At 40.8% G+C, this 17,841-nt stretch overlaps 1 protein-coding gene across 2 annotated transcripts in view; it reads right to left on the bottom strand.

Annotated features, from left to right (window-relative positions):
• ZFYVE9 (zinc finger FYVE-type containing 9) overlaps window positions 1-17,841 on the bottom strand; it is a 201,123-nt gene that overhangs the window by 123,152 nt on the left and 60,130 nt on the right. For both annotated transcript variants that reach the window (XM_024248413.3, XM_054554772.2), the window contains exon 2: window positions 7,429-7,534. The gene's annotated coding sequence lies outside the window, so the exon portion shown is untranslated. The remainder of the gene's footprint in view (window positions 1-7,428; window positions 7,535-17,841) is intronic.

Below are 17,841 nucleotides of genomic sequence, written 5' to 3' on the forward strand. Positions count from 1 at the left end.
GAATTAATGTCTATCCTAGGTATTCTCTTCTCAGGAAAGGAAAGAACCATGATCTTCAGGGCTGCCATGATAGTCTGAGAGTGCAAACACCCTCCTGTTCAAAATGTCCTTGCAGCAGAGCATAAATTCCTGGCCCAGGACCCTCAGTGGGATAACAACAATGAAGCCCACTGAGAAAACATGAGAGATCTCAGGGATATGATAATTAAAGGGATTTGGGAATCAGCTCCTTGAACCCTAATGTTTCCTGAGCATTTAATGTACAACAAGGGAAAGATGAAGGGCCCAAAGAATTCTTAGACTTAAGGAACAGATAAGAAAATATGCAGGTTTAGACATAGAGGACCCACTGGGACAAGGGATGTTAAAGCTCCACTTTGTCATCAATAGTTGGCCGGACATTACAAAAAAAATACAAAAGATAGAAAATTGGAAAGACCATCCCACAGAGGAAGTTTTAAGAGGCCCAAAAGGTGTATGTAGAGAGGGATGAGGAAAGGCAGAAGCAAAAGGCAAAGATTATGCTTGTCCACCCTACAACAGGGAACTCTTCAACAGGGAGCCCAGGAAAATAGAACTTGTAGACCTTCTATGCACCTGGCTGTCTGACCCCTACACAGGAAGCAAAGGGATGAAACCTGAGAGTCAGGGAACAGGGAGGGGGAGAAGGGAAAACAGATGTTTCTACTGTGGAAAGCCAGGACATTTTAAGAGGGAATGTCCCAACTGGGAGAGGGAAAGGAAAGTCCTTCCACTCATGACATTTGAAGAAGAATAGGGGGGTCAGGGACTCTACATCTTCCATCTTGAGTCCCACCAAGAGCCCTTGATAAATTTAATGGTGGGACCCAAATCAGAGATAGTCACTTTCTTAGTCCATTCAGGAGCAGCTTGCTTTCCCTATGTTTTCTCCCATCAGGCTTAGCATGTTCAGCAGAAAACCATACTGTCTCAGGGTTCATAAGGGAAGAATTCAGGGCAAAAATTCTAGAGGAAACCAAAGTCAAATATAAGAATAAGTTGGCCACTACTAAGTTCTTGTTAATTCCCAAAGCAGGAACTAATTTATTAGGAAGGGACTTAATGTTAAGGTTAGGCATAGGCCTATGCGTTAATCAGGGAAAACTCCTTACTTCCTTAAACCTGGTCACCACTTCGGAAGAAAGCCAAATCCATCCCGATGTATGGTCAAAGGAAGGAAATCGAGGAAAGCTACAGGTTCCTCCAATCCATGCCAAATTAAAAACTCCCAGGGAAGTAGTAAAAACAAAACAATACCCTATTCCCTTGGAAGCCAGGATAGGTTTAAAACATATAATTGAAAGCTTTGTCCACAATGGACTCCTTGAACCCTGTATGCCCCCTTTTAACACTCCAGTATTGCTGTAAGGAAGCCAGACAGGTCATCCCGACTAGTGCAAGACCTCCAGGCTATTAATCAAATAGTTCAAACTATCCATCCTGTTGTTCCCAATCCTTACACCATTGTCAGTAGAATCCCATAAAACCACCAATGGTTCACTGTGATAGATTTAAAAGATGCCTTTTGGGCTTGCCCTTTAGCGGAGGACAGTCAGGACATGTTTGCCTTTGAGTAGGAGGACCCTGACTCTGGTAGAAAACAACAGTACCGATGGACAGTCTTGCCCCAAGGGTTTACAGAGTCCCCAAATCTATTTGGTCAAATATTAGAACAAGTTATAGAAAATTTCTCCCTGCCTTCATCCATATGCCTTCTCCAATATGTGGATGACCTGCTCATTTCAGGAGGTAACGAGGATCAAGTAACAGCAATTTCAGTTAACTTCCTAAATTTCCTAAGGGAACAAGGGTTACAGGTCTCAAAGAATAAACTCCAATTCGTAGAACCTGAGGTGAAATACCTAGGACACCTAATCAGTAAAGGCAAACGAAAGATAGGACCCGAACAAATTGAAGGTATGGTATCTTTGCCTTTACCCGAAACAAAGCAGGAACTTAGGAAATTCTCAGGATTGGTTGGATATTGTCATCTGTGGATTAACTCTTACACCTTAAAAACAAAGCCCCTGTATCAAAAACTCACTCAAGAAAGACCAGACCCTGTAGACCCTCCTTTGGACCCCATCAGAGATCCAACAGGTAGAAGAATTAAAACACCTACTTGTAACAGCCCCCATTCTGGCCTTGCCCTCCTTAGAACAGCCATTCCATCTTTTTGTTAATATAAGCAAAGGAGTGGCCTTAGGAGTACTCACCCACAAACACGGAGGCCACCGATGGACCGTAGCCTTCCTGTCAAAAATCCTTGACCCCGTAACCTGTGGATGGCCCAAATGCGTCCAATCCATAGCAGCAACTGCCTTGCTAACAGAAGAAAGCAGGAAAATAATCTTTGGGGGAAACCTCATCATAAGTACCCCTCATCAAGTCAGAACTATTCTTAATCAGAAGGCAGAGAGATGGCTCACTGACTCAAGAATTTTAAAATATGAAGCTATCTTATTAGAGAGGGATGACCTAACACTAACCACTGACAATTCACTCAACCTCGCTGCTTTCCTAACAGGAAATCCAAATCCAGAAGAATCTAAGCATAAATGCTTAGATCTAATCAGTTCTCAAACTAGAGTCAGACTGGATCTAAGCGAAACCCCTTTCCAAACAGGGCATCACCTCTTTATAGATGGTTCCCTCCAGATCATTGAAGGAAAAAGGTACAACAGGTACTCCATAGGTGATGGGGAAATCCTCACAGAGGTAGAGTCAGGAAGACTGCCAAATAACTGGTCTGCCCAAACACGTGAATTCTTTGCATTAAACCAAGCCTTAAAATCCCTGCAGAATCAAGAAGGAACTATTTACACTGACTCCAAGTATGCCTTCAGAGTAGTCCATACCTTTGGAAAAATCTGGACTGAACGAGGCTTCATCAACAGTAAGGGCCAAGATTTGGTCGACAAAGAATTAATTTTGCAAGTATTAGAAAATCTTCAGCTGCCAGAAGAAATTGCGGTTGTCCATGTCCCAGGACACCAAAAGAACCCATCTTTTGAAAGCCAGGGAAATAACCTCACAGATCAAATAGCTAAGCAAGCTGCCTCTTCCGAAGAGGCACCCATTTTTCATCTATCCCTTTGTCTCCCCCTCCAGCTGCGATCCCCATCTTCTCCCACACAGACCTTTCTCTAAAGAAAATAGGAGCTCAGGAGAGCCCAGAGGGAAAGCAGGCATTACCAGATGGAAGGAAAATGCTGTCTAAGCCCCTCATGAGGGAAATGTTGTCACTGCTTCATCCGGGAACTCACTGGGGTCCTCAAGCTATGTGCAATGTAGCCCTCAGAGTCTATGGGTGTGTAGAGATATATACCCTTACTAGGCAAGTGGAGGATGGCTGCATCGTGTGCAGAAAAACCAGTAAGCAAACCCTAAAGCAGCAGCCTCCCACGGGAAGAAACCCAGGGTTCAGGCCGTTCCAAAGCGTCCAAGTTGATTAAACTGAAATGCCCCCAATCGGCTGCTTCAAGTATTTACTAGTCATAGTAAACCATCTCACCCACTGGGTAGAAGCCATCCCCTTCCCAAACACAACTGCCAGTAATGTAGTCAAAGCACTGTTGGAACATATCATATCCAGGTTTGGACTAATAGAGAACACTGATTCAGATAATGGGACCCACTTCACTGCACACATCATTAAGGGGCTAACCCAAGCACTAGGAATAAAATGGGAATATCATACTCCCTGGCATCCACCTTCATCAGGGAGGGTAGAAAGAATTAATCAAACTCTAAAAAATCACATAACCAAATTAATCTTGGAAATCCAGTTACCATGGACAAAATGCCTTCCCATTGCCTTACTAAGAATCCAAACTGCCCCTCAAAAAGATCTTGGCCTGGCAGGGGGTGGTGGCTCACACCTGTAATCCCAGCACTTTGGGAGTCCAAGGAGGGCGGATCACAAGGTCAGGAATTCGAGACCAGCCTGGCCAATATAGTGAAACCCCGTCTCTACTAAAAATACAAAAATTAGCCGGGCGTGGTGGCTGGTGCCTGTAGTCCCAGCTACTCAGGAGGCTGAGGCAGGAGAATTGCTTGAACCTGGGAGGTGCAGGTTGCAGTGAGCCAAGATCGCTGCACTCCAGCCTGGGCGACAGAGTGAGACTCTGTCTCAAGAAAAAAAAAAAAAAAAGATCTTGGCCTGAAATGCTCTATGGGCTGCCTTATCTAAGTTCCACTACTGACCTTCCTACATTTGAAACAAAAGATCAGTTTCTAAAAATATATGTATTTGGTCTGTCTTCCACCCTTTCCTCCCTCAGGACTCAAGGCCTCCTAGCGCAGACTCCACCCCTCGAATTCCCAATTCACCAACACCAGCCCAGAGATCACATCCTTATGAAACACTGGAAAGAAGGAAAGCTTGAACCAACCTGGGAAGGACCTTATCTAATACTCCTAACCACTGAGACAGCAATCCGAATGGCCGAAAAAGCGTGGACCCACCACACTGGGGTAAAAGGGGCCGCAACCCTTGCAAAGTCATGGACCATCATTCCAGGATCAATGCCCTCCAAACTAACATTCAAAAAGGTGTAATCTGTCTTTTTATTCTTCCTTTAGCTACCGAAGGACACCTTATCATCAATGTAACCCGATCACCCTCCCCCCAAACAATTACATTCGATGCTTGTCTTGTCATACCCTGTGGAAACCTCCATAGTCAAAGACAGCTAGCTTCTTCAGAAAAGTATCTTTGCCCCCCATCCCCAGAAAAACCAGCACCACCCCCGACCCTTGCAATCGACGACCACAAGCCTTCCAGAGGTTATGTTATAGTTGGGGAGATGTTATCTGGACCACGAAATATCAGGGCTGGACCTCCTCAAAGGGTTGCACCACCCTAAAATCCTACCTCCACTTCACCGAAGGAACCATCTCCTCAAATTGCCAAAACCACCAGTGCAACCCAGTACTTCTCTCTATTCCTATCCCCACCTCCACTGACCCTATCCCCACTTTAGAGCACCTTTATGGCCTAGGAGCAGATGTCACTGCAAAAGACCCTACAGGCATCTTTGAAATGAGGTTTGCTCCTCCTCCTCCATCTCCCATTACCCGCTTCCCAAAACCACAAAAATCAAACCATTTCTTGCTTCATGCCTACTGACAAAACCAAAGTAGCTATAGTAGAAGTTAAGGATTTACAGCAAACCCTAGCCATAGAAACTGGTTATCAAGATGTAAATGCCTAGCTGGAATTGATTAAATATCCCATTCGCACCCTAAATAAAACCAATTGTTACACTTGTGCAACAGGCAGGCCACAAACTCAAACTGTTCCCCTCCCACTCGGATGGGCCAATCCATCAGGCAAAGACTATATGGTAGCTCTCTTCCAGCACCCCACAGCCTGGAGAAACATGTCATGTGCCACTCACTCACTATTTTCCCCAAAGGTCAGGACCCCTATGGGACAGCCCCCAAGGGCCATTTAACCAGCTCTTGATGCCAATTTTACCTTGTGTCTCTCACAACAAGGGGAAAATCTGACATTCCTTGGAAACTTGATGGGATGTAGTGGGCCCAAACCTTTTCAAGAGCTAACCAATCATTAACCCTAGTCCATCCCTGAGAGGATGTACGGTGGTATTGTGGGGGACCAATATTTGGTATACTGCCAAGCGACTGGAGTGGCACTTGTGCTCTGATCCAATTGGCCATGGCTTTCACCATGGCATTTCATCAGGAAGCAGGTAACCAGAAGAAAAAAAGAAGCCCCAATAAATGGGTCCTTTGACCCTCAAGTTTACATAGATAGCATCAGGGTCTTGCGGAGGGTACCAAATGAATTCAAAGCTCAAAACCAAATAGCCACCAGGTTCGAGTCTATCTTATTCTGGTGGTCCACTATAAACAAAAACGTAGACTGGATAAATCACATATACTACAATCAGCAGCAATTCATCAATTATACCAGAGATGCCATAAAAGGAATCGCTGAAATTAGGCCCCACCAGCCAGATGGTCTGGGAAAACAGAATAACCCTTGACATGGTGTTGGCCAAAAACGGCAGAGTCTATGTCATGATCACGGTCCAGTGTTGTACTTTTATTCCTAATAATACAGCCCCCGACGGGACAATCATAAAAGCCTTACAAGGCCTTACCACCCTAGCAAATGAATTAGCCAAAAACTCTGCAATAGACGACCCCTTTACAGGCCTAATGGAAAGGTGGTTTGGAAAACGGAAGGGACTCATGACCTCAATCTTTACTTCCCTTGCAATTGTTAAAGGTGTACTCATCCTTGTCAGTTGCTGTATCACACCTTGTATTCGTGGGTTAACCCAAAGGCTCATAGAAGCAGCTCTCACAAAAACTTCCCCGACCTCTCCCCCTCCGTACTCAGATAAGCTCTTGCACCTTGATAATCAAGAAGAACAACAAAGCCAGCTCCTGTTAAACAAATTTGAAGATGAAGAACTATAAGACAGAAGAGGGGAAATTGTTGGGACAACTGAGTTCCTCTTCAAAGACTCAACTTCCTGGTCATAAGTTGTAAACAATCCTACCCCCACTTCTGTTAAGCCTAACTGTTTCTTCTTTACCCACTCCGCCCCTTCACAAATCTCACATTTACCCTATTTGGAAAAGTTTAAGCCTTAGCCAGTTAGGATCAGCTTAGATTGCGCAATCCAACCCTAGCCAATAGGGAAAAGACACAGAAACAGAAACTGTGTTAGGATTAAAAACCCCTTCCTTCCTTTGTTCAGTGTGCTCTTGCATTTGTAACAGGTGCAAGCAGCACCCTTCTGCAGAAGTAAAAGTACCTTGCTGAGAAAATTTCTGTCTAAGTGAGGGTTTCTTTTGGCTACACCAAGCACTTGTTTCCAACACAGATATTGGGGGTTCACACCCTTAAATAATCTTAAGACTTGAAAAAAAACAACATGACTCCTAGTTAGGAAAAAGACAAGGATTCGTACTCTACAAGAATACTTCCAGTTTTCTGCTGGAAATTATTGCTCTACATAATAACTTATCTAAAAATACAAAATAAAATAATGTAATTAAATTTACATTTCTGATTCCCCATCCCCAAATTAGCTTTACTTGTTTAGCTCTTGCATGAGCTAAAATATTGCTCAAATCCATATTTTTTCTGAAATTACCTTTCTATGGTCAACTAACTCTAAAACGAAGGAGCCAGCACTGGGAGGGAAATTAACACTGTGACCATTGTGACACAAAATAACAGTGATTTTTAAATACCCTTTTCCTCTGAATTTAAGTCAAATCTTTTTGAAAAAAATCATACTCCTGATTTAATAAGATACAATGTTATAAATGTAGCAAGTAACATATATGCATCAGCATTATCTTCTATAGATCTCATTGGTTTCTCAAGTTCAATCTCTAAGAGAAATAAAAACATTTTCTTACCTTTTTCCCCTTACACACGTGATAAGGAACAGACTTCTTGGTGCTTACTCATGATGTTTGCTGCACCACCAGCCAGTCCTGCTGATTCAGTATGCTCTGTTTGATCCTAAAGGAAAAACACATTGCTCATTACACTTGCTGTAACTATAAGCCCTCATTTTCTTCATATAAATCTATTATAGCCAGACAAATGAAAGCAATGGGGTTGAAACAGTAAATACAATTATACCTTTGGATTCAAAGACCTGGCTTGCATACAAGGCAGCAACAGAGACATTTTATTGTCTGAAAAGGCCAAAAGTTAAATGTTTCAATGAAGAAGAGTTTTTGCACGTTTATTTTCAATGGATAATGCAAAGTGAAACATCAACAGCAGGCACTTCCTACCCAATGACTTTAATTATGTTAATTCATAAGTATATAATTTGCCTTATAATAGGCCCTCCAAGAACCCAAAGCTAAGAAAACTGCTGCTTCACAAGAATGTCCTTCTAGTGCAATTTTTTTTCTATACACACAGAATTCTTCAGTTTCACAAGTTTCCTGTTGTGATTTTTATTGCCAAACTATTTTTTTTCTCCAAATGGAGTCTCTTGATTCCAGTCCTCCTCCAACTGCTTAGAAGCAATGGATCTATTAACCCAGAATTAACCTTCACTATCAGGAGTGCATGCAAAAGCCAAAGGCTCTTCAAATATTACTTCCTTCTTGTGAAAATACAACAATATTCATTAAGTTATGGTAGCCCAACTATAACTGCTTAGAGACAATGTAAAATTCTTTAAGGGCCTAATTTAGCCTTGAACAAGATTAGTAGTTGAAGCTAATCAGAATAAAACTAAGACTATGAATATTATATTATCAGTATAAAATATCTAACATAATCATAGTATTTTCAGAACAGGTTAAGTATCTTGGAGATAATTTAATGAATACTTAATTTTAAAGATAAACTGAGGCAGCAAGAAAAATTTCCTGACATTACAAATACTCTATTATCAGATGTGAAAATTATGTGCTTAATAAAAAATAAGAGAATAAGAAAAAGGCCTAAAATTCAAGTTTCCAAGACCCAATAAAGAATAAAGAATGAAAATCACTGGTAAAAGATTTCCCTGTCTTGAGAACTAGAAAAATATGCACATGCTATGATATACTCTAAATGAGAAGAGCTACTGACACTAAGAAACAGATTTATATCTATTAAATAAAGGACTAAGTCATATCGGAAGTATGAAAGAATAAAAATACAAACCAAGGTCAAAATGAGAATGAAAGTAAAGTAACCACTCCTCTACTACCTAGCTAATTAAAGATTTTCTTAAACAAAATTAACTCTATAGATTCAAGGTCAAATCATATATATAGTTTTTCAATATGTGAGGCAAGTCCAATAATATAACAGATAATTTTATATATCAACTTGACTGAGACATGGGGTACTCAAATTAAATACTATTTCTGGGTATGTCTGTAAGGGTGTTTCTGGATGAGCTAATCTCATTTGAATCAGTGTACTGAATAAAACAGATTGCCCTCCCCAATGTGACCAGACATGATCCAATCCATTGAGGACGTAAATAAAATAAGGCTTGAGGAAGAGGGAATTCTCTCTGATTGGTTGAGCTGGGACATCAATCTTCTGCCCTCAGAATGGGACTTACATCATTGGCCCTCTAATCTCAGAATGACACCACCAGTTTTCCTGGGTCTCCAGCTTGCAGACAGCAGATTGGGAAATTTCTCAGCCTCCATAAATGCATGAGCCAATTCCTTATAATAAATTTAAACACACACACACACCCCTCCATATACTATTGGTTCTGTTTCTTTGCAGAACCCTAATACAAATAATATTATAGGTTTTTCTACTGGAATTATATTCCAGTCTCAGCTGGCAAAGCCTCAACTCTTGCTAAATCCAACTATCCACCTACTACATACATTCCCCTAAGTAGCTGAAATCTGGCTGGAGGAAAATCACACAAGACCACTAGTGGCTAGTCTCAACTTTACTATTTTATTTTATTTTATTTCATTATTTTTGAGATGGAGTCTCACTCAATCGCCCAGGCTGGAATGTAATGGTGCAATCTTGGCTCACTGCAACCTCCACCTCCCAGGTTCAAGAGGTTCTTGTGCCTCAGCCTCCTGAGTAGCTGGGATTACAGGCATCTGCCACCAGGCCCAGCTAATTTTTGTATGTTTAGTAGAGACAGGGTTTCACTGTGTTACCCAGGCTGGTCTCAAACTCCTGACCTCAAGAGAGCTGCCCACCTCGGCCTCCCAAAGTGCTGGGATTACAGGCGTGAAGGCACCACGCCCAGCCACATTTATAACTTTACATTTTCCTTAATCTACTTTCAACCTGCACCTCATCCGCTCCTGATATGCCTGGTATCCTTCAATTCAAAGTATCCTCTATTCAATTCTTCCAGAAAATAAACTTCTAGACCCCTGCAGGATGAAGGGGAAAGTTACTTGGCTACATAGGATTCTGCAAAACTAATCATTCCTTGTATCATATTCCAGCCAATCTACTTTCAGTACCACACCTCACCTAAGCCCTTAGAGATCCTTGGAGTCTCTGTATCACAAATCTCTCTAAGGTGCTGTGGGGCTTCTCAACATATCTCCCTCTGCAGGCAAGCAGCTTATTGCGTCTTCAGTTTGAAGACCTTCACTCTTTCCATTTACTGAAATCTTTCATCCACTGTTATCTCCTCTTCAGTTCTTACTTCTTACCATTTTATGAGGGTTTCAAGACAGAAAGAAAATAAATGGTGTGTGTGAGGAAGGGTCAATAAATCCTGTTTTTTTTTTTGAGACAGAGTCTTGCTCTGTCACCAGGCTGGAGTGCAGTGGTACGATCTCGGCTCACTGCAACCTCCACCTCCTGGGTTCAAGCGATTCTCCTGCCTCAGCCTCCTGAGTAGCTGGGACTACAGATGCACACCACCATGCCCACCTAATTTTTTTGTATTTTAGTAAAGACAGGGTTTCACCATGTTGCCCAGGCTGGTCTCAAACTCCTGAGCTCAGGCAATCCGCCCACCTCAGCCTCCCAAAGTGCTAGGATCACAGACGTGAGCCACCGCACCTGGCCTCATCCTGTTTAATTATAAGTCTCCATTCTTACCTTTGAGAAGTGACATATAATAAAATAAAATTATTGCATTCATTCTTAAAAGTAGACTTAAAGTTGCTAATGCCCTAATAAATAAAGAAATAGTTCAGAAAAATAAAGGAAGGGAAAGGGAGACACAGAGAGAAACAGATAAGCAATAGGTAGTGAAAAGAAGAATTCCATCACCTCCCATGGAGAATACACTTTTCTTAGGTAAAGAGAGACAAATACTCCAGTACTTTTTACCCAGAATGAGCATTACAGTAATGATTTATTCATTGCCATTTGACATTATAGAATCATTTTTTGGAAGGAACAAAAGAAGTTTAGTAAATGGATAGATGGATAGGTATACAACATAAAACAGTACAAATGTCTTAAATACGGTTCAAGATACACGAGAGGAAAACAAAGATTTCACAGAACTCCTCTAATATTCCACTCAAATGTCATCTCCCAATGTGAATAATTACAATAATTAATCACATAGTTCTCTGTGTTCCTATAATGTTTATATTTCACATTACATGTAATTTCTCTCTTTACAAAATGACTACACTAAACCATAAGTTCACCCAAGACAGGAAACCCTTTTTATTCATCCCTTTATTCCAAGGCCCCAGCACAATTCTTTTCACATAGTAGTATTCAAAATATGTGGAATGATTTAATTATTTAATTAAGTATAGCATATAACACACTACCATGGCAAAGATTCCAAAGAAGTTCCTAATTTCATCACCCTCATCCCATTTCTAAACTGCCTTAGCTTAGGCCCTCATCAGTTCTCGCCTAGAGTGGTTCATATAGTTACCAAACAAGTGTTATTGCCTTCATTTCTCTATAAAATATATCCTTCATAATCTTAACTGAAATAGCTTTCTAAAATCATAAATCATAAATCTGGCCAGGTGCAGTGGCTCACACCTTAATCCCAGCACTTCGGGAGGCCAAGGTGGGTGGCTCACTTGAGGCCAGGAGAGTTCAAAACCAGCCTGGCCAACATGGCGAGGCCCCATCTCTACTAAAAATACAAAAATTAGCCAGGCATAGTGGCATGTGCCTGTAGTCCCAGCTATTTGGGAGACTGAGGCAGGAGGACAGCTTGAGCCTGGGAGGTGGAGGTTGCAGTGAGCTGTGATCATGACACTGCACTCCAGCCTGGGCAACAGAGTCAGACCTTGTCTCAAAAAAATAAATAAATAAAAATAAATGTTTTACTTTGAAATATAAAAACTGAAAAGCAAAGGGAATGGGAAAGATAAGGATCTAAAAAGATTATCTCCCTGGGATGTATAGCAGAAAACTAAAATTTTAACTGTAATATGAAGGAATGTTAAAGAACCATCATTTAAAATTAAGAAACAAAGATTTTATTTCTTACATAAACTTGAAAGGTGACAGGTATAAAGACGATGTTTAAAATATAAAATGCAAGAAATTCATAGGAATCTCTGATATGAACATGTTTATAACAGAAGAATTATTTGTGAGGGTGAAAATTTCCAAAATCCTGGCCATAGATTTTAAAAAAGAAAATAAAATGATGATATATTAGAAAATATTATCAGTTAAAGATGTTTCCTATCTTGGCTGTGATTAATACTATTCTCTATAAACAAATTCAGTATCTGACCAGTAATCAAACTCTTAAATTTTATTTTATTTCTTAGAGATGGAGTCTCGCAGTGTTGACAAGGCTAGACTCAAACTCCTGGGCTCAAGTGATCCTCCGGCCTCAGCCTCCTGAGGCTGGGAGTAGCTAAGACTGCAGGTACACACCACTGCACCCGGCTCAGTAAAGAAACTTCTTAACATTTCTGCCAGAAAGTCTGACAAAGTGTTCAAACTCAACAGGTACAAAATCACATTCAATCTTCCAAGTCCTCTCTTTCTGTTCCCAATCTTAGTCTGAGCAGGGTTCTCAGGTAGGGATGGCAGATTGTATTTTTTTTTAATGGCTGCTACCATATCTCCCATCCCACATGATTTTTTAATGTGATTGTGACATAGCACCTGTGACTCAGGTGTCACAGTCACATTAAGAAGATAGTGTGGGATGGGAGATTTCAACTGAGTTGTGAAATCTATGTCTCCTTCCTGTAAACCTGGGCAGACATTCACAACTACCTCATCAAATGGAGCATAACAAAGGGGAAACTATGTAACTTCCAAGGCCAGGTCATGAAAGGCAATACAGTTTCTGACCGCTCCTTTTGGGACACTCACTCTTGGAACCCAGTAACCACGCCAGAGAAACCACATGGAAAGCCCACATTTCGGTGATCTGAATACATCTCTACACATGCGAATGAGCAAGCCTCAAGATGACTCTAGCCCAGCCACTGTCTGACTACAACTGCATGAAAACCCTAAGAGAGAAATACCTGGCCAGGGGCGGTGGCTCACACCTGTAATCCCAGCACTTTGGGAGGCCAAGGTGGGCAGATCACCTGAGATCAGAAGTTCGAGAAGAACCTGGCCAACATGGCAAAACCCCGTCTCTACTAAAAATACCAAAATTAGCCAGGTGTGGTGGCAGGCACCTGTAGTCCCAGCTACTCAGGAGGCTGAGGCATGAGAATCCCCTGAACCCAGGAGGTGGAGGTTGCAGTGAGCCAAGATCACACCACTGCACTCCAGCCTGGGCGACACAGTGAGACTCTGTCTCAAAAAAATAGAGAGAGAGAGAACCACCTAATTAAGTAAGCCCAATCAATCCCCAGAACCATGAGAGATAATTAAACTGTTATTTTAAGCCACTACATTTTGGTGTAATTCAAATGGAACAGCAGGTTAGTAATCTGATAGTCTTCAAACCAATCTCATATAAACATTTTAAAGAAAAGAATAAAAATCTTAATACGGACAGGAAAAAAAAGAAGACCCACTGATGGTAGACACTCAATAAAACAAGCTTTGGGTCTCTTAAGAGTACAGTTTAGGAAACAACTAATGTTATTCAGGCAAAAAGTGAGGTAAGAGAGGGGTTTTACTCCATCTACAGTAGCTTATCAAAGTTTTCCTCCAACCCACATACACTACTACTAAGTAGAGTTCCAGTAAATGCATTTTTTCCAACTCATTAATGTTCCAGTGCCATTTTAGTACTTATATATTGGCACCACAGGAACTTACCTAGCAGCCAGCTCCTTAATGAGTATGTGCATTATCATCCACTTGTCTCATAAACTCAGAAACTTAAGTACCATTCTAGATACTATCCTCTCCTTCTCCCAACTCTACATTCAATCGAACATCAAGTCTTATCAATCTTACCTCTTAAATCTTTCAAATCCATCCACTTCTCTCCATTCCCACTGCCATATCCCATAACGCCTCCATCTTTCTGTTGCCTAGATTTTTGCAAGAATCCTAGTCTCCCTGCCCCCTGTTTTGTACCCATCTAGCCTATTCTCCACACAAATACAAAACCCAAATCTGATTGTATCATTTCCATACTTAACACCATTCAATGTCATCCTATTGCCCTTAGGATAAAGTCCGTACTTCCATAACATAGCTGACAATGTTCTGTTCTGTTTGATTTGGTTTCTGCTTACTTCTCTAGTATGACATCTTATTCCCTATTCTCAAATTCTTACTCTATGCAGTAGTCATCTTGATCAACACAAACCCTCAATTCTCAATCTTGCCTATCTCTATTTTCCAAAACACACCTTCATACCAATACATGCTACAACATGAATGGACCTTGAAAACATTATGCTAACTGAAGGAAGCCAGTCATAAACAACCACATATTATGTGGCTCTATTAATATGAAATGTCCAGAATAGGCACGTCCACAGAGACAGAAAGTGTATTAGTGTTGCCAGGGGCTGGGGAGAGGAGAAAATGGCGTGTGACTACTAATGGGTAGGGAGTTTTTGGGGTGATGAAAATGTTCTGGAATTATAAATGGTGATGGTTACACAACTCTGTGAATATACTGAAAACCACTGAATGTATGCTTTAAAAGTGAATTTTATGATATATGAATTATATCTTAAAAACCAGTTAAAAAAAAAAAGTCTTCATCCATATTATTTTTAAGACTTGCACCCTCTCCAAACTTTGCCCCTGCCACTGTCAGTTGACTCTTACTTGTCCTCCTCATTCTATCCAAGACATCACTTCTTCCATTAAGTCCTTCTGATCTAGGTCTGAGATAGATGCCCCTTCAATCTTGTGTACCTTTTATCCCCATCAGACCACTTATCAACTGATCCACGATTTTTCTAAAACTGTCTGTCTCTCCCTTCCAGGGTATTAAGGTTTCTCAGGATAAAGACTGCTTCTTTCGTCATTGTATCCCTAGTGTATGATACCATGTATAATACAGAGTATGTGCTCACTACTTGTGAATCAAATTAAAATAACTAAAGGATTTACTTTCGAAGAACTTCCACCTAGGAAATAGTCCCATACAAAGGATCCCAAGAGTTGTACTGGGACCACTAAAACTTCAATGTACTTACTATTTCAATGTTTATTAATGCCAACACATACTAAAGAACAATTCAAGGCCGGGCACGGTAGTTCACGCCTGTAATCCCAACAATTTGGGAGGCCAAGGCGGGTGGATCACCTGAGGTCAGGAATTCAAGACCAGCCTGACCAACATGTAGAAACCCCGTCTCTACTAAAAATACAAAATTAGTCAGGCATGGTGGCGCATGCCTGTAATCCCAGCTATTCAGGAGGCTGAGGCAGGAGAATCACCTGAATTCGGGAGGCAGAGCTTGCGGTGGGCTAAAATTGCGCCGGGCCGAGATCGCGCCATTGCACTCCAGCCTGGGCAACAAGAGCAAAACTCCGTCTCAAAAAAAAAAAAGAACAATTCAGACTTAAATCATGTTTTCCCAAGGTTTTGTGCTGTCTATTCACAATCACAACTTATCAAAAAGTTCCTATTAGTTCGATATTTTACCTTTAAAGAAAGAAAAAGTATGATTCAAGAGTGTGACTACAGCAATGGAATATCTGGCAAAACTGAGTCTGGAATTTTAAATCAACCATTAGCAATATGTAACATACCTGGCTTGATATTTAATCCAAATGAACATCTTTTATGAAGAGTCACTGGAGTTTGGTGGAAGGAACACTGGTACAAAAATCTGGCTGATCCAGGCTTGAATTCATGTTCTATTATTTATTTTATTATTATTATATTTTAATAGAGACAGGTTTTTGCTGTGTTGCCCAGGCTTGTCTGGAACTCCTGGGATCAAGCAATCTTCCTGCCTTGGCCTCCCAAAGTGCTGGGATTACAGGCATGAGCCACCATACCCAGCCCATGCTATATTATTTAATAGCTATTGCTACTTTGAGCAAGATAACCTCTCTGAATCTCAGTTTCTTTACACTTTATATGAAAACTATACTTTGCAGGATATTTTTAATGATGATGAAGGTATTTATATAAAGTGCCTTGCACAGACCTGATATGTAACTGCTCAATAAATGATAGCTATTATTATTCATCATCGAAAAAGCAATTTGTGTGAAAGAATTAGAACGGAAAGGCAAAGATGCAATTTGAACCATGAAACCAACCAGTGGACTAGTTTGTTTATACAATTAATAATCCATTAGGGCAACTGGTCTTAAGTGATCAACTCAAGTCTGAGCAATGAAACAGAAAACTAGGAATGAAAAAGTAACCTGATGTTCAACTTTCTGAAGAGGCTAAGTAAATTTGATCCTAAAAAGACACCCTTTGAATATGAACACCCTTACAGTGGCAGAAAAAAAGAAATGAAATAAGCTCTGAAAAGAGCTTTATTCCTGCAGATCAAGACCAAAATACATTAAGAGAATAGGATCTGGGAAGCTGACATTGTTGCTTCCCCACATTCACACAGGGCTACAATTTCCAGGATATCCATCTGGCATCTTTCACAAACATCAAATTTCCAGTCAAGAGCTATAAAGAACAAGGTGATCGTTTTCACCTAGTTCACACTAAACAAAAAGCAGAGTAGTTTAACAAATATTGGAAAATGTGATAACAGATGTATTAAATATACATAGGCATTGAAATCGCTAGAACAGCAACTGATCTGAGATTGGGACTAAAAGAAGGAGTATGCTTAATTCTCATGTCTGGAGTAATCAGACTCAAAATGACATAAATTTGTATATACATGTCACAGGGACAGAAACTATTGAGATATACAACATCCCTGTGATGGTTAATTTTACATGTCAACTTGACTGGGCCAAGGAATGCCTAAACATTTGATTAAATATTATTTCTCAGTGTGTCTGGGAGAATGTTTCCAGAAGAGATTAGCATTTGAATGGAACTGAGTACACCGGATTGCCCTCCCCATGATATAAATACATGCCTACATACATATATATAATTCTCTGTGTGTGTGTACACACATAATGAGACTTATCAAATGAAACTGACTCACAAAATTATGGAGGCTGAGACATCTCATGATTTACTGTCTGCAAGCTAGAAACCTCTATCTCTGGGCCGAGCATGGTGGTTCGCGCCTGTAATCCCATCACTTTGGGAGGCCGAGGTGGGCAGATCACCTGAGGTCAGGAGTTCGAAAAGAGCCTGGCCAACATGGCGAAACCCCGTCTCTGCTAAAAATACGAAAATTAGCCAGGTGTGGTGGCAGGCACCTGTAGTCCCAGCTACTCAGGAGGCTGAGGCATGAAAATGCTTGAACCTGGGAGGTGGAGGTTGCAGTGAGCCGAGCCGAGATCGTGCCACTGCACTCTAGCCTGGGTGACACCACAAGACTGTCTCAAAAAACAAAACAAAACAACAACAACAAAAAAAAAACAGAAACCTCTATCTCCTTCTGGTTCTGTTTCTCTGGAGAACCTAAAGTAGTATATAGATTGTTTGTCCATGACTGAAATATTAATTAATACCATATTAGCCGAAGTCTGTATCTCCAATTTTGAGATGGTAGACATCTCTTGGATTATCTTTGCCAACAGAATTATAGAACTGTCTACCGCCACCCCATACACACACATACACTTTCATCACAAGATAAAATGCCATGTTCAGGGAAAACCTATCCACCTAACCAGTTTATTAGCCTAGTGTGAGCTCCTGACCTAAGTTGAATGAATTACAGACCCTTCTATGCTATGCCTGAAAGATACAGCTACAATAGCTGCCTTTGGATTCTGTGAGATATTGTCATATCCTTATAACTGTTATTTTTTTTCTAACTTAGCTCCAGTGGATTGCCTTAACCTGCAACAAGAATCTTAACAAATATATCCCAATAGTATGATATAAATTGAGG

This window comes from Pongo abelii, chromosome 1 (genome assembly GCF_028885655.2).
Source record: "Pongo abelii isolate AG06213 chromosome 1, NHGRI_mPonAbe1-v2.0_pri, whole genome shotgun sequence".
NCBI classification, from domain to species: domain Eukaryota; kingdom Metazoa; phylum Chordata; class Mammalia; order Primates; family Hominidae; genus Pongo; species Pongo abelii.